The following is a 26526-nucleotide window of genomic DNA, read 5'->3' as shown; positions in this document are numbered from 1 at the left end:
CCATCTCTTTTCTTGTTTTTTTTCAAGACAAGGTTTCTTTGTGTAGCCCTGACTATCCTGGAGCTTGCTTTGTAGACCAGACTGCCTTCAACCTCAGAGATCTGCCTGCCTCTGCCTGCCTAGTGCTAGGATTAGAGGTGTGTGCAACCACTGCCAGGTGAGAGCTCTCTCTGTTTTTCTCTTTCTCCCCCCCAACCCACCTTTTCTCCTTTATCTTTGAGACAGGGTCTTATATAGCTCAGGTTGACTTTGAATTTCATCTAGAGTTGAAGATGACCTTGAATTTCTGATTTTTCTGCCCCCACCTCCTCTAAGTGTGGAGATTATGCCTGGTTTTCGTGTGCTGAGAAAGCATTCTTCCAGCTGTTGCTTGGGTATTTGTCTCTGTCCCGCAGCCAGGGCTTGGGATATGGAGGAAAGCTTTAAGAATTCTGACACTGGCGGCCACAATCGCACAGGCATTGTTGTGGGGCCTAGGGAGGTTTTGCCAGAAGTCTCCACAGGTCTGAGCATTGCAGGGGACAGTAGGACACTGGCTGGAAGGGACCTGCATGCAGATCTGTTGTTGTGAAGTCGCTGGTCTGGAAATCTTGGGGGAGGTCTGCAGAGCTGACAACTGCTGAGCCTTGATGGATGAGGGTCCCCACACAGGTCCAGAGCACTGAGGATCCATCAAAGCAGGGGGTTGCTTGTGCCACAGCTCTGCATGCTGTGGGTACTGGGGTGAGACACTCTTTAGCAGTACTTGCAAGCCACAGAACACAGCAAAAGCCACCAAGCGTAGGCGGAGAGTTTTCAAAACCGACTTTATTTAGGGTCCTTCAATGCTTCAACCTCCCTTCTAGCTACACTGACCAGAGATAGGGGGAAAGAAGGTTAGTAGGAAAAGGGGGTTGTGGACCTGTTCCCTGGACAATTCCACTCTCGATGTCAGGATACAAGCAGCCCAGCTCAGTAGCAAATGCCGAACACACATGAGTATGTCTGTATGATCCAGCAGATACAGCAAGGCTTCGCTGAATCCGCACAAGTCGGCAGAGGTGGCCAGAATCAGCTGGAATCAGCTGGAACACCACGAGAAGTTCTTCTACGAAGTGAAGACCAGCAAAGCATTGCACAGTCCAGCAATGTGAGAGCATTCTCTCACTGTTCGTGCGGATACATTTATATTCTTCTAAACAGCACGTGCCCTCTCAAGTGTGTGTTTTCAGAAAAACATCATGGGCCCTCCTACAAGACAGCTTCCAGAAAAACATCACATGACACAACTGAGTTGTTAAAGAATCTAGGCGTGGATTAAAGGCGTGGTGGCGCACGCCTTTAATCCTAGCACTCGGGAGGCAGAGGCAGGCGGATTTCTGAGTTCGAGGCCAGCCTGGTCTACAAAGTGAGTGCCAGGACAGCCAGGGCTACACAGAGAAACCCTNAGGACAGCCAGGGCTACACAGAGAAACCCTGTCTCGAAAAACCAAAAAAAAAAAAAAAAAAAAAGAATCCAGAAATTTCTACTTCAACCAAGGAAAACTATTAAAAACTGAATTCCACTCAGTGGGATAGAGTGCTTGCCTAGCAACCTCTAAGCCTTTGGCTCACGATCTCTAGGAGCACATAAAATCAGAAAGGTCGTTTTCATCCAGGTTGTGTCCAAGGGGAACTGTGAGGACAGCCACTACCTGTGCACTTGGCTGGCCCCCAGGGAAGGAGATAGGCCCAAAAGATGGGGATGAGATGAGCAGAGCCTTTTAGTTTTGGAGACTGGGGGAATGGCTGTTTCTCCCACCAAAAGCTGAGCCCTTGTTGTCTGCCATTACTACATCTGCACTGCTGCCTGGGTGTTAGCACATAGTAGGTACACAGTGTTTCTTGGGTGGGTGGATTTGGGAAGGAAGAAGGATGAGTCAGCTGGTAGGACAGGAGGAGAGTGAGTTGGTGGGAGGCTGGGGAAGCAGGGGGCCCTGCTTGTCATCTGAGCCTCGGATGAGGTTGTGTTCTGGCATGGAGCAAACGTACAGATGAAGAGCTGAATTCACAGACATTCTGGCATCTTTGAACCCGGAGAGACCTCATAGGGCTTCTTGGGAGTATTTGTATGGTTCTAGTATATTAGGCATGTAGATGAAACTAGAAACTTTTGAGATAAGGTCAAAGTTGAAAAGCACTATGAAGCCGGTCCCTTGCCCCACCCCAGTTCTGGAAAATAGCATTCTGCAAGTGCAGACGGCAGGGCAGGGGGCTCCAGAGCACACCCAGACCAGGGGGACCAGCCCAGAGCTCATTCCTGCCAGAGCTTTCCTCCTGGCCTTGGCAGTTGTTTGGGGTTTTTGTGTCCTAGAGACATTTAACTCTGTACTTAATTTCAGTTTAATAGGCAGCTATTATGTTAAATAGAGACCAGCTGAACTGATTATTTAAGACAGAGTTATGGTCATTTAACAACTATGTGGTTTGACTGCTGCGTCTCAATAAAGGTTTCCCGGTACCCTGCTGTTATTACCATAAGTCCTCTTTCTTTGGTGCTATCCTCCCTTTAACAACTGCCTGAGGGTCCAAGAGCTTCCTGCTTCACCTTCCATTCCCAGACTGGGTTCTTTGCCTGGGTCTGGGCTTCCGTGAGTCCCTATGGTATGCACAGAGCTTGGGGGAATGAGCTAAGATGCCATATAGCCATGAAGGAGGCTGGTCTTGAGGACAGGCGTGGGCTCATGGCTGCAGGCCAGACACCTGTCAGCAGTTTGGGACACGGCTCCCAAGGACAGCTTGGCTTTGCTGGGACACTCAGAAAGTATAGCTGGGCTCACAGAGTGACGGAGGCACTGGGGATTCTTCTAGAAGCAAAGTCAGGAGGAAAACTCTAGGGGTACTCATTTGGGAAGTGGTCTGTAATGCGATATTACTTACAATGTGAACCATTGTCCCCCGCGGGACTCTAACCTGTTTTAACTGGTTTGCAAATTGAGTATGGGATTTAGGAATTTGTGTATTGTTATGTGAAATTACCATGATATTCAAACAGGAGGTTAACAGAGCCAGCTCACTGAATGGAGTAGATCAATTTAGGCATGACAGAACGCACATATGGAAGCCACACCCTGTCATGTGTGGTAGAACCACAAGCTTATCCAAAGAAGAATGGAAATTTGTAAGCCAATCTTTCAGCTCCGACCCTTGCAGATCGCTTGCTTTAACCCTTTATGCCTCACCTCATTTGCTTCCACCCCTGGTATAGACTGTGTTATGTGGCGTAGGGCTACAATCTCCCTTAAACAGATTTTAAGTGGGTAAAATGGTAAATCGCATGTACTTTTTAGTCTCCAAGACCAAATGGGACTTGTTTGGTTGTTAATATGGAAGATGACTACAGTTAAAATAACAACAGCTGAACTATACTCTTCAGATAGATGGTTTCTGTGAATGTGAATTGTATCTCAGCAAAGCTATGTTTTATAACGATCAGCTAGATGATACAGTATATGCATGGGTAGATGATCATTAGAGTGATAATTGATGTGTATGAGTTGATGGTAGATGACGCACACATGCACACAAACACAGACTATAAACATCTAGTGGGAAATAGTGGGAAAGACCTATCAGAAGAGCCGTTTGAATGGGAGCAGTGTTGAAGGGCCAAAACTGCGGTTGTGAAATAGTCAGGCCTAACAACAGCAGGGAGCTGTTAGCAGCCAGATCTTGTGGGAGGGAACACAGCCACCAGTGGATTGGGAGTGCAAGCAGGAAGCTTGCTGGGACTCACTGGCCAACCTGGTTAACCTATTTGGTGAGTTTCAGACATAGGAGATTCTACCTCAAAAACAAAGCGGATGGTGCCTAACGAACAACACCCATGTTTGCCCTCAAGCCTCCATATGCACCCGGCTCCTATGAATGCAAATAAGTGGTTGTCATATGCTCCTGTGCAGCCTTACTAGTGGAGGGTGCACTCTTACTTCAAAGCTACCAAGCCTCAAAATTCTACACCATCTTCTAGAACCTCCCTGCAGAAACAGAGCATCCCAACATCACTCAGGGGGGGCCCCAAAGAAACTCCAAGTCTATCTGCTTAGCTCATGTCTTTCCCCAAAGTCCCTAGAAGTCCCACACATGTTTCAGAATCCCACAGGGCCAAAGCTAAAGCTTGAAACCTTAGTTCCTCCTTTTCTTTATGTCCTAAATGCAGCCCAGATTTTCTTAAAGATCTTAAATTCCATTAAATCCAGAGGTCAAGACCTCATTGGAATTTCAGTATATGGCATGTGTTTAGAAAGCCCATCACTAAGGTGGATGTGGAATGGACAGAGATGTAACTACTGGGATATTTTCATTTTATCAGTATCAAATTTCTCCTTTTCGAGCGTATTTTACTTTTTTTCATTTAAAAATTTGATCTTGTGTAACCAACCATGCTAATGCCTGTTCCTTCATGAAAATGGACTCAGCTCTCCAGAGTCGAATACTGTCCAAAAATATTAAATGGAAAATTGCAGAAATAAACTATGCACAAGTTTGAAATCGCATGCCGTTCTGCGCGAGGTGATGAAATCCCATTCTGCCCATCTCAACTCTGCCCCGGATATGAATCATCTCTCATTTCTGCAAATCCAGGCTGTTCATGATACCTACCTGTCAGTCACTTGTCAAACTGACTGCTGCAGAATGTGGTCACGGAAAATTTCTCAAGGTCCTGCCTCTGGCTGAGGAGCTACAGACAAAAGCTGCAGGGAGATGGAGAGTCAGCCTTCCTCAGGGGTGAACTCCAGATAGGTTATCTGTCCAGTCCCAAGTGGCCAGCCCTAAACACATTAAATGGACTCTGTAGGTGTGTGTGCGCGCCCAAACGCATATATGTAAAACAATCATAATTGAAGAAGACGAGGTCACTAATTTGAGGGAGGGGGAGACACAGGAGGAGTTGGGTGGAAGGAGAGGGAGAAAAAGAGATGATGTAAACATAGCAATCATGTGTACATTTTCCAAAAGATTAAAATTAAAAAATTTAGATGTTGACTATAGCACTCAATGTTCCTATTGAAGTCACACCCTCGTCCTACTTAGGAACTCAAAGCACAGAAGTAGAGATGCTGGCATGTGAGTATGTCTAAGAGAAGCTATGAGTGTTTCTGAAAACACCAACCCACACCATCATCACAAGAAGGGTGGGCACAGTAGAGTAGGAATAGAGAGGGCTGGAGGATGGTGCAGTGGATTGAGTGCCTGCAGCACAAGCAAAGAACTGGAGTACGGTATTGCATTAGATGATTAATGATACTCTACTTGCCTGGCATCAGCTGAGTGAGTTCCTGGCTACCCACTCCAATGATCTAGATTCTTGAATAAAAGACACACATACACAGCCTTGTATTTAGTACATTTTAATCGGCTCAATGGTTGGGCCTACTCCCAAACTTCCACATTGCTAACACCTCCCCTCTGATACTCCTGAATTATTGCTTACTAAAAATCTATATCCTGTCTTTGCTACCCTAGACCCAACTGGGGGGTGGTGGGGTGTTGGTGGCTAGGGCAGCTCTTCTCCGGCTCTTACACGATTGTATGCTCTCTCTTCTGCAGCTCTCAAGCCTGATCCTTCAAGGGGCTTCCCCATCATGGTCATGGCCGTACTGCCTCTTCTTTGGTCCCCTTGCCCTGGAATCCTAAAGTCCCACCTCTGTCTCCCTGTCCAGCCATTGGCCACTGGCAACTTTATTCACCAATCAGAACTAGTTGGGGAGACCCTCAGCGTCTTACTTGTGGGATTTTCATGCAATTTGGGAACCCAAATAACATAAGACAAGCACTAGACCAAATCCACAACAGTTTGGATCCTCAGAAGCCATGTAAAAGCCGTGGCCTTTAGTCTCCGCACTCAGGAGCAAGCTGGCTAGATAAAGTAGCCACAATCAGCAAGCTCTGGGTTCAGTGATGGATGCTACCTCTGTAAATAAGTGCTAAGTGAACGAAGAAGACGCTCAGTGTCTACCCCTTACCTGTACACACATATGCACAGATGAGAAAACGAATAACACACTCATGTACACACCTGTACCATGCCATTCGCAGAGCTATTTAGAGAGAGAACATAGACACTTTTGAAATCCTTTTGCTTTCATACTGGATTTTTGCTGGCGATCTCTTACATGCCTAGTTTATAAATTGAATTAGACATTTATAGGAAAACACAATCTGTATAAAATTTGGAACCTTGGCATCTCCCAAGGTTCTTGGGAGAAACATCCCAGGAATGAGGATGTACAACTGTACACTGTATCTCTCAGCTTCCTCTGCGCCGTGCTCTTAGTACATTTCCTTTTGATGAAACTCAACTCCCTTTACTTGTATTCTGACACACTCCAGTGGATATACTGTCATAAACATACCCATGGTTTGCCCTGTCCTTGCTTGTCCCCTTGACCTTCATTTTCTTACTAGGAGCTGCCTGTCTTGTTTTCTTTTCCAGATGATCCTAAGCCTGTGATGTCTCCTGCCTGGAGGCTTTGTGTGCACACCCAGAACAACTGCTCTCTATCCCATGGAGGGATGTGCATAACGTGATCATTTTCACCGCTGTAATGATGCCAGGGGACAGGGGATATGACATTTAGTAGCCAAGAGACAAAGATGCCAGCTGTCTCAATGCATAGACCCCTCCACAGTAACCAAGTGTCTTATCTCCTGTATGAATTTTCAGTGTGTTTCTGGACATATCACAAGTGGAGAAACAAACACCAAAGACCTCTGTATACTGTTGGAGTTGAAAGCTTAGCTCTAAGTTAGATGGATAAGGAAGTCATTGGTGTATATGGACTTCATTTTCCATGAATGCAACTGCTATAAAGACTGGTCCTTTGCTGGTTTAAAACTTCCAGGTGTCGGTGAGATGGTTCAGCAGGAGCTTGCTGCCAAAGCCTAAGGTCCTGCATTGGATGCTCAGGACCCACTGAGTGGTAGGAGAGAACCGGCTCCTTCAAGTGACTCTGATCTCCACACATGTCATGACAAGCATTTTAAACATACATAAAAATTAATTAATTAATTAAAAAAACTTTTCCAGGAGTTGCTCACCATTTCAGACAATCCCATTAGCTTCAGCACCTCAGCAGCTTATAAACACAGCTGTGCAGCTTCAAGGCTGAAATTCTCACACTCTTCAATAGCCCTCTGACTGTTTACAAGTACACGCATTGAGCCCCTGTTTCAAAGGGTCATATGGTTAAAGTTTCAAAACTGTTTACTGAATATTAAGTTACTTCTCATATGTGTAAATTCATTCACCAACCCCCCTCCCTCATTGTTAAAGCCTAGGTTATGTCCCTGGACTCACACAGTGTGACAAAGAGAGCAGGTTGCCCACTGATCTCCACACAGGCTCTTCAGTGTGTGTGCACATGTACGCATACACATACACACATTAATAATTATTAATGCAATCATTTTGACAAAAAGAAAATGAGAGGCTAAAACCCTTGTCTTTAAAATTATTCCTTTGCGTGTAGTTCAGTGAACTCTGAGCCCTTCCTGGTGATCTCCTGCCTGGTTTTGACTCTGTTTGTCCCTGTGGCGGAAGGTGTTAACAGCCTCTAGTATTGAACCCTTCCCCCCAAGTGAAACAGGCACATGTGTAGGGAAGCCATACTGTTTTTCAAATAGCAATGCCTTCTTGCCCAAAGCAGGAGCAGAAGGAACTGCTATTCCAAAAGCGAGACTGATGCAGGATGCAGGTTTATTTAGATGATAAAGAAACAGTGACTAACATTGCACTTTTCCAACATAACTTGAAGTTGTACATCCAGGGAGTGAGAGAGAATCCCAGGGGTTCACTGAAGTCCCTGTGTTGGGATCTGGAAGATGCTGGTTTTCGTCTCAGTATTCCGTGATCAAGTCATGCGTTCTCTCAGCTTCTTTATTCACCTTATGAAGGAAGCACTGGAGTAGGTCAGGAAATGCCTGCAAAATATTTTGAAAGCCTGTGGGGGGTGTTTTTCTTTTAAACAGTTGGTACACATTTATCTCTATGGTTGTCCTTTGACAATTTCATACTGTACATATGTATTGTGACAACGCTTTCATTCTCCCCCACACACATTTTGCTCCTCCCTTCCCTATCACTCCTCCCCCATCCCCCCTAGTCCCTTTTCCAGATTCTTGACTTTTGGGTATTCTTGTGGTCCATATAGTTGAATCAGGCCCCTTCAAGTGAAGGTTGGATTAGAATTATCCATTGGACCCTGGTGGGGTCACCACATGGTACACAACAGAAGGCAATACTTCCTTCTCTCTGAATCTGTTAGTAGAAAATCTGTTAGCAGTGAGGGGTAGGGTCACCTGAGCCGCACAAGGTCATTTTTATGGTCAGAAGATAAGATGGACCTCTAACAGAACTTAGTCAGAAGGGATCAGAGAGTTGTGGCATCCCGTGGTGTGCAAGACATCCTGGGCCAACGTTTTTCTACTAGTTTTTCAAGTATGTTAAAGAAATTGTTTCTAACTGTCTGTGCCTGTGTTAGCTTTTTGGTCACTGCGACTAAATGCATGAGAGAAACAACTGGAAGGAAGCAAGTTCCCTTCTGCTTCCTAGCTCCTGCTTAGATGGATTTCAGTCCATGGCTAGCTGGGTTGGTTGCTTCTTAGCTCAGTGGTAAGGCAGCGGCATCATGGAGGATGCTCACAGTGGAAGAAGGCTACTTATATGATGGTAGTCAGGATGCAGAGAGGCAAGCAGGAGCCTAGGCAGGAGCCAGGGCAGGATGTCGCCCACAAGGCTATGCTTGAGTGACTTACATTCTCCCGCTAGTCCCACCTCCTAACATTTGAACATCTCCCAAAATAATGTCACCACTTGGGATCTGAGAGGCTAACACATGAGGCCAATTTCACATTCAAACTGTAAAAAAAAAATTTTAATATGTAAATCATTGCTTCAATGGCTTGAATAGCACAATGTTTTCTAGGGGAAATAGGTACCACACAAATGGAAGAAGTGTCTTCTATGTGTTTATATAACTTTTCTGAGTCATTATAACTTTTGACAGATCACATGATGGATGGCAATGCCATACCTGGGTTTGAGATGCCAATGTTCTGGTCTCTTATTCTGCACCTGCGGGCACTGAGTTCTCATGATTCTACACCTGTCATCCACGTGTGCATTTAGCTGTTATTGTCAAATGTCAGCCAGCCAGGATGAATGTAGGCAATTCAAGCAGGTGCATGCTTTCATTCACTCAGTATGTTTTCCAGGTTTGTTCACAAGCATTAACATTTTGGAAATTCACCATAATTTATTGTCAATTACCTCATTTCCCATGTCCACCATAGGGCACTATATAGAGCACTGACTGCTCTTCCGAAGGTCCCGAGTTCAAATCCCAGCAACCGCATGATGGCTCACAACCATCTGTAACGAGATCTGACTCCCTCTTCTGGAGTATCTAAAGACAGCTACAGTGTACTTACATATAATAAATAAATAAATCTTTAAAAACATATTGACTTAGGTTGCATGCCTATAGTGTCATTTAAGAATGACCAAGGGACTGTTACTGATAAAGTATTTGTTGTACAAATGGGATGTTGGATCTGATAGGGCTAAAAAATTTTGGAATAAATAATTCCCAGAATTTATATTTCAGGAATGCAAAACATCAAATTCAGTAGAAAGGACATCAGAGCATCTCACATGAGAACAGACAGCATGCTACCTGGGGAAGTTGCTCTACTCACCTTGTGGTGGCAAGCCCTCCTCCCTCCAACCCCTCCATAAAGTTGTGTTATTTATCCCTCCAGATCTTCATTCCCTCCCTGGAGTTAGGTCCACCCTTATAATCTCCCTTGGCAACTGTTGCTAGGAAGATGATGCTTCTGGAGAGGTGCAGAGACTGAACTGTTCTGGGACCACGTGGAGGCTTGGTGTAGAAGATGGTGGGAAGGAAAGTTTCCTGGAAAGGGAGAGCCGAGCAGAATTCTGAGGTGGGCTAAATAACCAGATGCATCATTGAGTTCTGCATTGAGTTCCTTTCCTTGCTGAGGTGAAGTGGATGCAAAGAGGGGTCAACAGAGGGACATGCCGACTCTACCTTTTGGCACACCGCCCGCACCCCGTGCCCCACGACCTTATGCAAACCCGGTACAGCTGTGTCTATGCCATTCTGCAGGCAGGAGGATGTTCAGTGTCTGACATCACATGACCCCGGGTCAGGAGGCTAGAAAGAGGGCATTGTGGGTAGAAGGAAAAGCCTCAGAGGCTGCACGATTGCCTAATGCAGAGAGCTCTGGAATCGTGACACTCTGCCGGGCATCTCCCTGGGAGCAGATTGTATGGATCTCTTCTCTGAGACGCTCAGTTGTTCTTTCTGGGGTTTTTGGTTCACTCTTTTCACTCTGCCCTATAAAAACACACAGGCCACTGGGAAGGGGTTATTAGAAAGGCTATAGGAATGTTCCCCAAGAAGAGATTGCCAAGGGCTGGTGAGATGGCTCAGTGGGTAAGAGCACCCGACTGCTCTTCCGAAGGTCCAGAGTTCAAATCCCAGCAACCACATGGTGGCTCACAACCATCCGTAACGAGATCTGGCGCCCTCTTCTGGAGTGTCTGAAGACAGCTACAGTGTACTTACATATAATAAATAAATAAATCTTAAAAAAAAAAAAAAAAGAGATTGCCAAGCTCAGAAAGATGAACATACATGTCCACGTACCCCAGAGGCCTCAGATAACCTCTATCACAAGCCAGAGCTCAGGACAAGATGACTGATGACCTACCCAGACCCTCTCTTAAGACTGAGCTTATTACAAACCAGGGCCCAGGAAAGTGCTTGGGAACGGAATGAGGCTGGCTCCGTGATGTCACATGGGGACAGCTAGGAGCCACACCTTCGCTTAAAGAAAAAAAGTGTTTTTTTTTTTTTGTTTTTTTTTTGTTTTTTTATGTTCAGGGTTTGGGATATCGCTCAATTGATCAGACTTGCCTAGCGTGAATGAAGCCTGGGGTTAATTTCCCAGTTACACGTAAGCCAGGCATGGTGGCACATACCTGTAACCCCAGCAGTTAGGAGGCAGAGGCGAGGGTCAGAAGGGCAGCATCATGCCCAGCTATGTAAAAGGGTTGAGTTCAGTCTGAGACCCACAACTTTCATAACAATAAAAGTAAAGATGTTTATGTGAACCAGAGAATAAACAAACTCCTCATGTTTATAGAGCCCGTCACCATTTACAAATCAACTTTTCACCTTTGTGTAGATTAATGCCCAGTTTGCAGATGTAATGCAGATGCGAGGTGGAGGGGTGAGAGATGGCATGGATTGCTGATCATGGCTTCAGACTTGAGCTTGGGTCCCAACTCAGCTCTCATATCCCCACTGTCCGATACTTCCCCAAACCTCCACAGAACACAGTTTCTGCAAAATTGCTTCATGGTTCAGTTCTCCCGAACCTTCTGTGTAAGAGTGAAAAGAGCTCTCAGTTAATATTCTCAAAATGGGTTTCTCAAAAGTGTTACATGCATGTGTGAAATTCGTCACAATAAAAACCATTATTTTGTACAATTAATATGTACTGGAAAAAAAAAAGAGATCTCACTACAGATAAATTGTCACTCAGTCCTTGACTCAAAATTCTTGGAACTCCAGTTTGTTGAGTACCTTGGTTCCCAGTTTGTTTTTCAAACCTCGTTGAACCGTTATGTAGCTGGGACAGGGAGAGGAAGGCTTTTATTTTAGTGTTCTCTCTGGCTTTTTTCATCAGAGAGCCAGCAAGACGTCAGGTTTTCAGAGTGAACTGGAGAAGGGGAGAACGTGGAAAGGCCCTGTGGGAGGCGAGAAGTGGAAAGATCGGGAGGAGGAGACACAGCACTTCCCGGGCCCTGAAGGTGGCCTGGGCTCCATTTGCTGAGGACTGAGGAGTTAAAGATCACACCTAGGTTCTATTTGACTTGGGCTGAAGGGTTTGCAGTGTGTAATGGTGACTCTGAAAGCCGTCTAGGGAGAAATGTCTCTGAAAGGTAGAGACACATTGTCACTGACTGGTCTGGTCCTGCTAAAGGGCAACCAAACTGGGGAAAGCATCGGAAAGAGCAAGCTCACACAGCCCCTCCCACTTCTAACAGCACTATGGCAACCATGGCTTCCACAGTCGCTCCTACCAACAGCCGCTCTGTTTTCACCACCAAAGCCTTCGCCCACACCACCTCTAACGCCACCATTACTTCTGCCATAGTTACCATCTCCACCGTCACCACTGTTACCACCTCCCCCTAACACCACCACCGCCACCTTAGCTATTGTCATTATTGCCTCTGCTACCACCACCACGGACTACCACGAATGCCAGCAGGGATCACGGGGTTACCCTGCAGCCGCCACCATGGCCTCCATCACCACTGTCGTCATCACTACTCCTGCTGTCTCCACTTCTACCAGCATCACCATCATCTCTGTACCATCTACACGGCCACTACTGTTATCGCCACCATCACCTCTTGACGGAATCATCACCACTGTCGCCATCTTTCCTCCACCAGCCGCATTATCTCTATTACCATTATCGCTACCACTCCCGTTTTCTCATTAACATTTCCTAGGCACTGTTGTACAAAGCAGGGAACAGTCTCAGGCTAAATGATTTGTTCAATCCCATACAGCAACAAGTTAGTCAAAATGTCATTCCGGGTCTGTATGAGGGAAGTGGTTCAGAGTGTTGCTTTGTCGGGCGTGGGATACGCGCTGCGTCTTGGTTTACTCTAGGCAGGCACCTCTCTGTTTGGGTATGAGAGGCTCCTTGTGGGCTGTGACCAGGACTGACAATCTGTTTCCCTTTCTTTTTCGGTCTTTCTTTCACACAATCTGGATCATATGTCTTTTCTGGTCAGAACAAATAAAAATGTTTTATGTCTCCCCTCCCTTTTTCTGGGCTTTGGATGTAAGTGTTTGCACACAGTTCTGGAAGCAGATGGAGCCTGATAGAAACCCATGTGATAATTCAAACTCAGAAGCTCTGTGACAGGGCACTCACATTCATAGGTATCTCTGGGAATTCCAAAGATGGAGAGACATCTAGGTAAAGGGAGAAAAGGGGACAGAGATACAGACACACACTGAACGCGATCCTTTGTGTTTTGGAGTCCAGATATGCTAGGAAGCCCTGGCTTTTCAGTGACTGCTTCTTTTCCAATCGATGGAAAGTCAAAGCGATTGGATGCTGCCTTCTCCCTGATGCTATCAGTACACACTTGCTCACACTTCCTACCAGCCTGGCTTCTCTTCAGATGAGGAGGGCATAACTCTCCCTTGCAGAGTCCATTGCTCCACGCCAGAGTCAGGTATGGCTACAGGAAATAATAACACACTGTCAGATGCCCTAGGTAAACTGTGGCTACATCTTGGCTTGGCATGCCTCCAGGCTGTTGTTTCCAAAGGCAATTCCCCTGCAGCAAACAAGCTCAAAGCTCTCTGCTGGAATTACCGATGGTTGAATTGAGTTGTAGCTAGATTAGGGTTCCCACCCATCACCAATCACCTGGGAAGCAAGTTTACGGTAGTGTGTTTGGCCTGCGAGGAACTGGTGGGCCTGGCCACATCGTATTCTGGATGTGTATGATCTGGAATCCGTAAGAACATAGGCATGAAGACTTTCATATCAACCCGTATTCCAGGAGGAATGCTGGGAGCACTGTGGGGTTTTCCATAAGAGGTGCCTCTTACCTCCTGTTTGCTTCTTTGCCCTGTCTAGCTCTTGGGCAACTTGGTGCCATCGGAGAGGTTGGTAGAACTGAGTGAATGAGGGCCTGGGCCTGCTTTTATCACCATCTCCATCTCTGTGTCTTTCCCTGGAGCCTTGGTGGAAAGTGGGGACCCTGGGAGCCCTCGTGCTTAGCTTTCAGGGGTTGACAGAAGGAGGGACTAATAGTCACAGAAGTCCCTCTCATGGAATAACATGTTATTCACAGCCCAAGACTCTGCTTCTGTGGTCATGATTGATGGTCGCTTTTAAGAGGCTGGTGTGAGGGAGGATGGGGGTCAGGGTGAAAGGAAGCAACTGTTTGAGGTGTGGAACGCAGATGTGACCCCCACCTCGCTCATCTGTCAGACACAAGATGTCCCCCTCCTACTGACCTAGACGGGAGTTAACTCTGTTTTCCTCAAGAGTAAGACCAGATGAGGTGCCGCTGACTGTGTGTCAAATCTCTCACACAGCAAGTTTCCAAAGTCGGGAATCTAATTTTTTATTTTTCCCTTAAAAATGACTATATTGTCATTTCTCCTTAAAAATAAAAATGAATCTAGAAGCACAGTGATTTGATGCCCTTTCCTGGTCAGCTGTCTTAGGTCTAGGGTGGTTCTGGGAGTGGGAGGGGTGAGCACAAGAGACCAGCGTTGCTTGTGATCTACCTTGTGGTGACAGAGGATTTGCTGCCTCACATCCTGTGTCATAGAATTGGAAGACCCTGGTATCATGGGTGGCTCACTAGGTCTAGCCCTCTTCCCAGGCACCACTGGCTTACCCCCACACGAAGGAAGGAACGTTGCTCTGCCCTCTCTACCCTCATGTGGTGTATCCTACTACCTAATCTCCATCCCCCATCCCAGAGAATAGCCATGATCATTGAGTGTGGGATTTGAACCCGGGTCTTTAGAGTTCAAAATCACCGCATTGTGTTGCTGTCCTAGGCTTGGTGAAGCAGGAGCCCTTAGGCAGCAGAGACAGTTAACATGGCAGGGCAGGGAGGGAAAGGCGCTTTCCCTCTGACTTCTCTCCTAAGCCTAGCAGAGCAGGCACACCACAGGCATCTGACTTTGATTGGAGCCGGCAAGGCCAGCAGAGACAGGAAACATACCTGTGGTCCAGAGCCTCCCTTCATCCCTGAGAAATGCCATTTACAGATGGAGAAGAGGACAAAATATGAGAAGACAGGAAGCTGCAAATTCAACAGATGCACAGTAGCATCCTGGGAGGTAGGGTCACAGCCCACTGAGAGCAAACAGCCCGAGCCGCAGGTTGGAGTGTAAACACAGAGGCACTGAAGCCTGGTTTTCTTACAGGGACCACAGGGGCTGGGCTGGGGGAGAGAGAGGTTTGCTTGGTGTGCAGTGGCCCATGCGGGAGCCCTCCCTGTCTGGGAGCTGAAAAGAAAACAAGAGTATGTCTTTCAGAACTGGCCTGGGGACATCATTGCCTTCTGGCTTGGCCTCCCACTGGGTCAAACCAAAGCCCTAGGGACAGGGACAGCGGTGACTTGCCACAGCTTCAAGGAAGAACATGTTGTCTTTGAGTGGCCCACGAAAGATTCAAGGAATCCTGTGGATAAATTCAGGGGGTTGGAGACCTAAGCAAGCCACCTCTTTTTTCTTTGCTTTCTGTAGTTAAAATTAATGTTATTGAGATGTGCGGAGGCTGTGATAGAGGCTTCCTGGGGCTCTGTCCAGGGTGGGAACTGGCTAAGTGACCCCCAGGGCAGAAGAAATTAAACAGAGGGCTTTAGTGTAATCCCCGACCCAAGTGTGACTCGAGTCTTGTTGAAGAGATTAGGAGGGGTGGACACTCACTGGGCAAAGCCAGCCATTTGAATGCATAGGGGAGAAGCCTTTGAGAGATCAGCCAATATCTTGATCTTGGTCTCTGAGCCTTCAGAATTATAAGAACAATACATATCTTTTGTTCAAGCCATGCAACAAACTAAGATAATAGTACAGTCGTGACTCTGGAACCACCTAGACAGAGAGGCTGACCAGTGCCTGGGGCTGTGACTATGGGAGAGGGGGGGCTCCAGAGTTTGTTGGACAAGGATAGGGAAGGTAAATAGTCAACTGGGACAGTAAAGGAAGGTCTCATAGAGGTGGGTCTGACTCAGTTTTCAGTTACTGATCTGTGAAATGGGAAAGGCAGTAGTAGTTCCTCTCTCCAGAGTTAGACATTAAGAGCAGAACAAAGGAATTCACGTAGAGCATCAGGCAAAGCCATCTGGCTCTCCCATGTGCTCCACTGCATACCAGCAGAGCCACTCATGGAAACCAAAAGTCCTCAGAGAAGCAGTGGAAGCTTCCACACAAGTGCTGCTGCGCTGGACCAGATCTTCAGTGCCCCGCTAGACTCTGCTGCAGGCGAGGCTCTCATCACGTGACGGCTGGGAATGGCCGATTGTGGCCTTGGTACTATTTGTCACCAGAGGGCTAGCTCCTTTCTTCATTCCACAGTCACTTATTTGTGTCTCTGTCTGTAAGCTGGAGATGGGGCAGACAGTGGAGCATCGGAACATACCCAGCTTCTACTGAGCATGGTGTTTAATTTCCTCTGGTTTTTTTTTTTTTACACAGGACTTTGTTTGCCTGCTCCTTGTGTAGGTCCCCCAGCAGGGCCAGTGTCTTTTCTAACAGTCCTCATGATGCAGTTGTCTGGATAGCATTGCTTCAGGTATGCTTGCAAGGACCATATCAGTATGGGTGCTGTTAAGAGAGGACTCTAAGAAGCAGTTCTGTCATCCATAGCCTGCAGGCTTTTAATTCTGCTCTACATCTTGGCTTCCTATTCTGTAAAATGGAGACCATCATTCTATTCACCTCAGAACAGAAACCCGTCAGAGGATAAAATTCGTTAAGACACACCATGCACTCTGACTGGTACCCGGCTTAAATAAGTCATGTTCTTCTTTCTGATGTCTATGAGAAGGGAGGCTGTTCTCCAACTTTCGGGAAGGCCAGAGTACGGCAACAGTACTACAGTTAACAGCAGGTGTGATTCACACAGTTTTGTTTATTTCAGTCTGAGTACTTAAACCAGGTCTTTTCTGGTGACCTGGCCACCGGTTAGGCACTGATCTGCTATCAAAGCTGGCTTTAGTGATGCTTACCTGGAAGGGACATCACCGGCTGGGACCATTTGGCCAGGCCCAGAGAGGCTTTTGATTGTCGCAGCTGGCAAATGTTGGGGATGCTACTGGCAGTCTTAGAGAATTGACAATGAGGGTGCATAAACATCCTGTCGTGCACAGCATCGCTCCCAAGAAAGAGTTACTGGACCTTTGCGGTGGAAAGTGTGGCTGCCCTGTGACCTCAACAATGGGGCGGTCTTTAAGGTGGGAGAAACCTGGCTGAGAGCCAGAGGAAGAGGATTTGCTCTCTGAGGCCGTAGGCTCTGCTAGGAGGTCAGCACCTATATTTGCAAGCATATGGATTCCTAAGGCCTCCTCAGGAAGGCTGCTGTGGAGGATTAGAGACAAAGTACACAAAATCTAAACAGGCCAGCCAAGCACTTGGCAAGGGAGAGCGTTAACCTTTCACTCCTGTCTTGCACAGACGGCTTCTTTTACTTTTTTACCAGTGAGTCTTCTGCACTGGCGGGGAGACGCTTGGTGTGTTTAACTTCCCATTGCTGGTCTCATTTTCAATTGTTTTATCATCGTTGTGGTGTTTTGATGAAGTCTGTTCATTTGTCTCAAGTCTTTCTGTTGTGGAACTAGACTAAGAGTCTCCCAGAGCTCAGGAGTGGAAGAATTCTTGCACCCCCTTACCCTCCCTGATATTCGCAGTGTACACATGCTGGCATGCCCTTGAAATTAGTGAGTGGATGCCCCTGGGGACTCGGCTGGCCCTTGGACTTCGACTTGCTTTCTGTCCACATATGCCCCCCTTCTGGTTAGGAAAAAAAAAACTCTATGTTCCAGTTTTTATAAGGCACAATCACCAGCGATAACTACTAGAGACAGACATTTGAAAAAGAAACAAATTATAAACAAATGGCACATAACATAACTTATGGCTAAAACCAAAATGAAATGAAAGCAGACCTCAAGGGAGACTTTGGTGGGCAAGAGGAGAAAAAGGCAATTATGTAGGAACTTGAAGGGCACTTTTGGGTGCTAAAAAGACAACCTTTATAGTGCCTTGAAGAAGGGAGGCACTAATGATTGGACGGGGGTGGGGGTGGGGGGGTGGGGGGGTGGGTGGAGCAGCTTGGTCATTTGACTCCAAGCAGCTCAGGCTGCCTCTTTTGTTTCATGGCTGATCTGTCTTTTGAATCTGCAGCCTGGAAGACAATAGAATCTATCCAGCATCACGGTAGGAAGTAGCAGGAGGAGGGCAGCCACCAAAGCCCAGGCTCTAGAGTCAGAGGGACCTGGGTATAAGGACAGCTTAATTACTTACCATATTGAACAGCCAAAAGCAAAGGACTCTCCTCTTCTAGACTCCAATTTTGCGAAGGAGACGTAAAGTGGATGCCTACTGGTCATCCCACTTCATAGGAGTGTGTTTTAGAGCAGAGGTTCTCACCCTTCCTAATGCTGTGGCCCTTTAGTACAGTTCTCCAGGTTGTGATGAGCCCCAGCCATAAAATTATTTCCACTGCTACTTTATAACTGTAATTCTGCTATTATCATGAATCATAAATATCTGATATGCAGGATATCTGATATGCCTATCCCCATGGAAAAGTTGTTCAACCCCCAAAGGGGTCTTGACCCACAGGTTGAGCACCACTGTTGTAGAGGGATGTATGTGAAACCGTGAATATGGCGCTGGGTGCACATTACATGCTCAATTTATGTGCCTGATGCTGAAGATGATGCTGGTAGTGGTGATAACATGATTGTGTTCTCCTAAATATCTGCTTTGGTTGCTTTTTTCCCCTGGCTACATGGCTATTTATATGTATGTATGTATGTATGTATGTATGTATGTATGTATGTATGTGTGTGCATATATAAATGATAATGTCTCAGACATTAGAGAACATATTTATTTACATGTACATATATGTAATGCTCATGCACACACACATCCACACATACGCATGTGTTTTAGCATTCTTCATCCACTCAGTTGTGTCCTGGAGCTAATCTGCACACATCAGTTTCCAACTATTGCTTGACTTGCTGACATCATATTGGTGCTTGGCCATGGTGGGAATGTGTTGTAGCACGGAAATTGGCAAGCCTGTACACTGAGAGGTTTTTTAATTCCCCCTCAGACAGCCAATTTACCAGAACCGTTGCGTATATGTACCTTGCCTTTCCAATTAGACTGTGAATTTCTCTAGCACTCAGGATTGCTGCAGGCAGCCTTTGATCCCCACGGGGCCTCCACATGCGTCTTTTGTACAGTAGGGCTTCAAAGGACGCTTGAGTCAATAGGACAGAGGGTGAGCAGAGAAGGCACCAGAGGAGATAGCAGAAGTAGGCTTAGGAAAAGGCAAAGAAGTGGCTTCAGAAAAGCTGGCCGGTGAGCAGCTGATGAGGGAGTTAAAGATCGAGCAGGGGGCCTGGTTTGGATGGGTAAAAGGGATTGGTGACAGGCAACAAGAATTCATAAACCAAAGCACAGAAAGAGAATGACATCTCGGGTGAGCAAGGATTCCACACAACTTCAGATGACTGCAGGCGCATGCATCTTAGGACATTAAACAAAGACTGAGACAAAGACATAATTGTTCAAATGCAATCAATATGCTATGCTCAAGAATAAAAGATAGAGCCAGGCAGTGGTGGCACACACTGTTAATCCCAGCACTCAGGAGGAGGCAGAGGCAGGCAGATCTCTGAGTTTGAGGCCAGTCTGGTCTACATAGTGAGTTTCAGAACAGCCCTATACAGAGAAACACTGCCTTGGGAGTGTGGAGAGAATAGAAGATAGGTAAAATAAACCAGATGTATCTATCATATGGAATACTGCCAGGCCATACAATTCAGAACGTTCCAATGATGAGCATTTGTAACAATAATAAACCTGGAAAATTGGCAGTGTTTTTCTCAGCATGGTTAGATGAGGGAGATCAGACGCAGTGCATATGATCTCACCTTTGCATAAATCCATGTGAATGGAAGTATGTCCGGAGGGGTGTACGGTAAAGCACTAAGGTAGATTGTTATTTTGGATGGGATGGTTTTTCTACCCTTTTTGTTTATAGGTATTTCCAATTTTTCTATTATAGTACTCTTTTAATTAAAAATTAATTGTACTAATTAAAATGTTTAGGAGTTTCCACATTAATCTTTTGCACATACATATATACATATACATATGCATATGCATATGATTGTTAGCAAAGTGTTAATAATAGAAGTTGTGCTACCAAAAATACCTTTGACTTATAAATTTATCCAATCCAAAAAAAAAAAACCTTCCACCAGTACAATGAGTGACAGTTATATTGGTTGAATGCTTTGGGAACTGCCTTGTTAGAGGGATGGCAGTCTTGTGTACTGGGGCTGCCTTGAAGAATGAAGGAGTGTGCATTAGAATTCTGGGCGGGTGTCGCATTGTTGAATGGTGACTCTACAGAGCAGCTAGGACTGTCCAGAGGGCCAAGGCATGAAAGATCAATTGTAGACTTACCAGCCTCAGAGAAATGTGGCTCTGGCTGTCTGAAAACCCTTTCATCCCAGGGTAGCTCTGCCACATGGTGTCTAATAAGTGTCAGGCTTGCAGATGTAGGCAAGCTTTTTCCCAGATGAGAGATGCATGTCTGCCCACAGTGAAGGGCTAGCTGGTGGGAAGTGGGGGGGGGGGAATTTCTAATGGCATCAGAGTCATTGGTGAGCAGGCTCAGACAAAGCCCAGTTATCGCTGGCTCAGTTTTAGAGGAACTGGGGAAGTGTTGGGAACATCCTCCTTTTCCATTCCCTGAGAGGCAGGAGGATGGCTAGGCTGAGGAAGACACAGACTCTGAGGTAATAGTGAAGAGGTTTAAGCTTTGGTTCCGTGTATTCTTGTCTAAGTTTCATAACCATCTCTGCCTCCACTGACCAACCTGTGAGATGGGGGCAGTAGGAGCCCTGCTTTATGAGATTAGCACGAGGATGAAATAAGGTGATTGACAGGTGCTTGGACCCTCCCTCCTTCCCCCTGCCCACCAACTGGGCACTGAGACGGTGCTGTGGGGATATCCCATGTGGGGATATCCCTGCTGCTTGCTCTCTTCTTTTAGGGTTAATAATGACTGATTTGTGGCTTAGGGATTAAATGTTTGGGTCCTGGTTTTAGATGAATTAAGTTATGTTACCAGTGGGCTTGTGTTTTAATGGGAGGGGTAAGGGGTCTTGGAATAAGGACATATTGAGTGGGAAGATGGCTCAGTGGATAAAGCATTTCTGGGCAAACATGAGGCTCTGGGTTCCCCTAGAATCCATGTGAAAGGCAGAAGTGGCAGGGGTGTTCATAATCCCAGCCCTTCTACACCAAAACGGGAGGTAAATCAAGAGAGTTCCCATCAGCCTGAGGGCCAGCAAGCCTGGGGTATGTGTGAGGGTCGACAAGAGAACCTGGCTGAGAACACTGATGTTCTCTTAAAGAGATCTGACGCTGTCCTTTGACTTTACACATGTCCCATAACATGTGTGGGCCCACGTAAACATATACACACACATCATATACCTACAAAGATTTAAAAATGAAATGATAAGTAGGACACACCACAAAGGCTGTCGCCTCTCCTTATCCTCTCCCTCTTTTCTTTACTTATGTGTGCGCACACACATATGATGTATTATTTATTATTGTTGTGTGTGTGTGCAGGTGATGTGTTATTTATTATTATTGTGTGTGTGTGTATGTGTGTGCAGGTGATGTGTAAATTATTATCATTGTGTGTGTGTATGTACATGTGATAGCTGATTTATTATCATGTGTGCTCATACATGTGATGTGTGTTGTGATGCATGTTTGAGTATGTGTGCCACAGTGCAGGTGTGGAGGTCAGAGGACAACTTTGTGGAGGTGCCTCTCTCTTTCCACCATACTCTTTACCAAGCCATCTTCCGGCCCTTCTACTTCTGCTCTACGTGCACTTTCTCGCCCAGAGCCTATTCTTAAAAGGTTTGGCTGAAGCACTCAGTCTTACTCTACAAAGATTCTTCCAATGGCTACTATGACAAGGAAAAAAGAACCCAGGCATTGTTATTGATGTTCCTGTATAGAATTTATACAGTACAAGTGTATATATCATATAATCAACGGTCAGAACAGATGTGGGTTTTTTTTTTTTTGGAGGGGAGTGCCTCACCGCTGCATTCAGATATGTGTCTTGTTGTGGGTCACATCCTTACACTGACTTTAAGAACTCATGTGCGCATCGCTCTCTGGAAGTAGACTCATTGGGTCTAAGAGAACGAAGACAATGCCTCTCCTCAGAGTCTATGACAATTTTCACCACCACCATCCCACATCTAGCATACATGGGGATCATTTTCTCCTGTGAGGGCAGCAGTTCTTAATTTGTGCTAGTTGGATGGATTTAAACTACCACAGCATTTAAGGTATCATTTCCTTATATACTTATGTGGTAGGTCATTTTCCTAATTTTACTTTCCATTTCTATGTATTTATTTTTATATGGTCATGTTCCATGGTTATTATCTTTTGGTACATTAAATTGGGATAGCCTAGCATTCTAATTAAAATAATTTGCTATGTGTTTTGGAATAGGTGTTATTACTCTGGGCTTACCATCTGAGTTTCTAAAACTTGACTTTAGGAGCTCTGCAAGATGGCTCAGCAGGTAAAGATGTTTGCCTTCTATCTTAACAACCTGAGTTCAATACCTGTGTGCAGGCTAATTTTAGGTTAGCTTGGCAGAAGACAGAGTCAGTTTGGAAGAGGGAATCTCAACTGAGAAAACACCTTCATTAGATTGGCCTGGGTTGAAGATGCTGCTGCTGCTGCTGCCGCTGCTGCTTTCTCTGTGAGCAGTGCCATCTCCAGGCTGGGGGATCCTGGGTCCTATAAAAAAGCAGGCCGAGTAATCCACAGGACAGCAAGCCTAAGTAGCATCCCTCCATGAACTCTGCATCTGTTCTCCAAGTTTCTGCCCTGACTTTCTTTGATGATGCACTTATAGGTTATAAGATGAAATAAACCAGTTCATTCCCAAGTTGCTGTTGGTTGTAGTGTTTTATCAGAGCAATAGAGAACCAAATTAATAAATATATGGTAGAAGGAAAGAGACTACAAGGTCCTCTGACCTCAACATACTATCCCACAGGCACACAATAACTTACTATAAAATAGTTAAAATCAGCTTTGGGATAATAACCATTCAATCAATAGACTATTAAAATTTTATACTGTGAGATCTTTATTCTCTTCCTTTAGGCCGTTATTATCACAGACTCTCTCCGTTTGGTGCCCATCAACACTGTATATTTATAATCAATCCAGTTTCATCCAGTATTATTGAGGTCTAACTGAAAAAAAAATGTAAAATTATAAGTTGAATGTGAATAGCGGGATGTTTTTGATATACACATTGGTATATGGTTACTGTCATGGCTCTAAGTAATATCTATTGCACCATGTAGTTGCCTTTTAGTGTATGTGTGTGTGTGTGTGAGTGTGTGTGTGTATTTATGCGTATGTGTATGTATGCCTGCATGCATGTATGTCTGCGTGCCCACGAATGTGCTTGTGAGCCTGTGTATTTGTGTGCCTGAAGGCAGTCACACTAAGTGAAACAAGCCATTCAGAAGAGTAGATATGACTTCATCTCTTTCATGAATGGAAATTGAAACAGTTGGATCCACAGAAGGCCAGGGTAGCAGACCCAGGAAATTGTGGCTCAGCGGGCTCACACTTCAGTCACAAGATGACCAAGTTCTGGACTGCACAGTGGCTACAGCTATTAACAACATTTAATCACATTTTCAGTAAGATTGTAAAAATAGTTTTTATAGTCTATAAACGTTTTGCCATGGCCTGAGTGTTTATGTGAGTCCCCTTCCTGATCCTGTATTCATAGACTGAGCTTGGGACAGTGTGAGGAGGGTTCAGTAAGGCTGTATTAGTGTGCATGTAACCTGACAATGCTAGTGTCTTTACTAGAGAAAGAGACCCTGTAGAGACACAGCAACAAGGTGCCCATTTACAAGCAAAGAGGTGTGTCCTGGCCAGATACCAAATCAGCTGGTACATTCATCTTGAACTTGCTGTATTGTACTAAACCCAGCACTTGAACCCAGTACTGTGCTAAATATGTTTCTGTTTTTTAAGCCACCCAGTCTCTGGTATTTTGTTATGGCATCCTGCAGATATCATATCATATACTTTTAATTTTTTACATGTATTTATTTATTCAGTGTATCTACTGGGGGTGTACATACTACTGTGCGCATGCGGAGGTCAGAGGACAACTTTTAGGCATCAGTTCTTTCCTTCCGCCAGGTGGGCTCCAGGGATTGAACTCAGGTGGTCAGGCGAGCTGTCAAGCCCCTTCACCCGCTGAACCATCTCACTGGCCCTTTAGATAGTTTCATAGATTTGGAGGTTTTTGTATGCATTCACAGTTTACAAAAATGTTTGGGATCACATCTTTAAACTTATTTCAGTTTTATGTGTATGGGCGTTTGGCCTGCACGTATGTCTATATACCATGTCTGGTATACAAAGAGCTATTATTTCTCTTAGAGCAGGACCAAGCATGCTTCAGTCTTCAGGCAGATAATGTATACTACGCCCTAGCTTTCCCTGCTTTGGCAGTGGCCATGAGCAGCAAGATGTGAGAACCTACGTCCTCTCAGATCTTTACTGGTAATGTGCTTTGTCCTGGGTGGGAGCACCACCCTATGCATGTATGTGGGCTGCCACGACCCCTGGAAGATGGGGGGCATTTCCAAAGCCTCATGGCCATCAACCACTTCAACCTTGTCAACCATCCCTGCCTTAGGCAGCTTCAGTGTTCAGCAGTTGCTGCTGACTAAGGCTTGGAGAAGTGCTGCTCAGCAGGATCTCACAGTGGGACTGTCCAGAGAAATGTAAGGCAAGATCAGGGCAGAGAGATCTTTGGGATTTGGCTTTGGAAGAACAGCAGCCAGTTTCCTTGGACTTCCAGGATACATTCTTCAAATATCCCAACTTCTGCCTCCTTTCTCTGCTTAATAAAAGATTTTAAAAATTCTTATCCTTCTCATTCTTGGCTTTCCTTAAATGTATAGAGATCTCATTTTCTCCCTCCCTCCCTCCCTCCCTCCCTCCCTCCCTCCCTCCCTCCCTCCCTCCCTCCCTCTGTCTGTCCATCCCTCCCTCTCTCCCCCCCTGCCTCTTCTCTCTCTCAAGAGCTTGTTTTTATTGGGATATTAAGTGCACAAAACAATGGGTTCTGTCACAACATTTTGTTCTTATATATAACATACTTTGCTGTTTCTTTTCTGTATGCCAAAACTTTATCATATCTTGTTCTTTTCATTTCCAAGGGAGGTTTTTTGAATCTATACAATAGCAACATCAACAACAAAAACAATGAAATTCTCCACTATTTTTCTTTTATTTTGAGAGAGACACACACAAACGGAGGGGGGGAAGAGGGGGAGGAAGAGGGAGAAAGGGAGAGAGAGGGAGAGAGAGGGAGAGGAAGGAGAATGAGGAGGAAGAGAAGGAGGAGGAAGAGGAGAAGGAAGAGGAGGAGGAGGAAGAGGAGGAGGACTCATTTTGGCTCAAGTTGATCTCAAACGCACAAGTCTCTTGTCTTAGATACCCCATGACTGGGATTATAGACATACAACACTTCACTGAGGGACTTTTAAAATTTAGAATGCTTATATTGTAATGTGGATTTTAATGTGTGATCTTGGGGATGAACAAGAGAGGAAAGATGATGGCTTAACAGTGATATGTTTGTATGTCAAGTTGACCAAAGGTCAGTTGTGCTGGCTAGTTTTTGTTATTGTTTGTTTATTTTTCAAGACAGGGTATCTCTGTGTAGCTCTGCCTGTCCTGAAGTTCTCTTTGTAGACAAGGCTGGCCTTGAACTCAGAGATTTGCCTGCTTCTGCCTATACCAGGATTAAAGGCAAGCATCACTACATCTATGTCTTATGCTGGCTTAGTTTTATATCAATTTGATACAGGCTTGTGTCATCTGAGAGGAAGCAGCCTTATTTGAGAAAATATTTCCAGAAGATTAATCTGTAAGTAGGTAAACTTATAGGGCATTGTCTTAACTAGTGATTGATGGAGGAGGGCTCAGCCCATTGTGGGTGGGGATACACCTTGGCTGGTCCTGATTTGTATAAGAAAGCAGCCTGAGCAAGCCATGAGGAGCACCCCAGTAACCAGCACTCTTCCATGGTATCTGCATTAGCTCCTGTCTTCAGGTTCCTGCCCTGTTTGAGCTCTTGTTCCGACTCCCTTCAATGATGAGCAGTATTGTGGAAATGTAAGCTGAATAAACCCTTTCCTTCTGCCGTTGCTTGTGGTCATGATGCTTCATCACGGCAATAGTAACTCTAATTAAAAGGGGGAAGAAAGGATGTGAGAGAGAGGTCAGGGGGAGCTTCAGTGAGACAGTGTCTTCTGGACAAGACCATTGCATGCGTGGACTCACAGCAGCTGTGGTTGCCTATACAAGACCCGTACTGGATTAAGCCAGTGAACATTCCAGCATTGAGGAGGAGCTGCAACACATCATTAGCCGAGAAACTATTGACAGTTGATGGCTTCTACAGGAGGAAGAGTCAGCTTTTTTTTTTTTTAATATTTTTATTACATATTTTCCTCAATTACATTTCCAATGCTATCCCAAAAGTCCCCCATGCCCCCCCACTTCCCTACCCACCCAT

The 26526-nt window shown here is 45.5% G+C and overlaps 1 long non-coding RNA gene across 1 annotated transcript; it reads right to left on the bottom strand.

Moving 5' to 3' along the window:
* Window positions 1-7701: 7701 nt before the first annotated feature.
* On the bottom strand, window positions 7702-11428 carry LOC110297784. Its single transcript, XR_002378330.1, has 3 exons — window positions 11223-11428; window positions 9290-9391; window positions 7702-7941 (listed from the first exon to the last, which is right to left on the bottom strand). It is a non-coding gene; the product is annotated as an uncharacterized LOC110297784 (long non-coding RNA).
* Window positions 11429-26526: the final 15098 nt, after the last annotated feature.

This window comes from Mus caroli, chromosome 7, assembly GCF_900094665.2.
Source record: "Mus caroli chromosome 7, CAROLI_EIJ_v1.1, whole genome shotgun sequence".
In the NCBI taxonomy this organism is placed as follows: domain Eukaryota; kingdom Metazoa; phylum Chordata; class Mammalia; order Rodentia; family Muridae; genus Mus; species Mus caroli.
The sequence above is the reverse complement of the archived record's forward strand: the minus strand, read 5'-3'. Positions and strand labels throughout refer to the sequence as shown.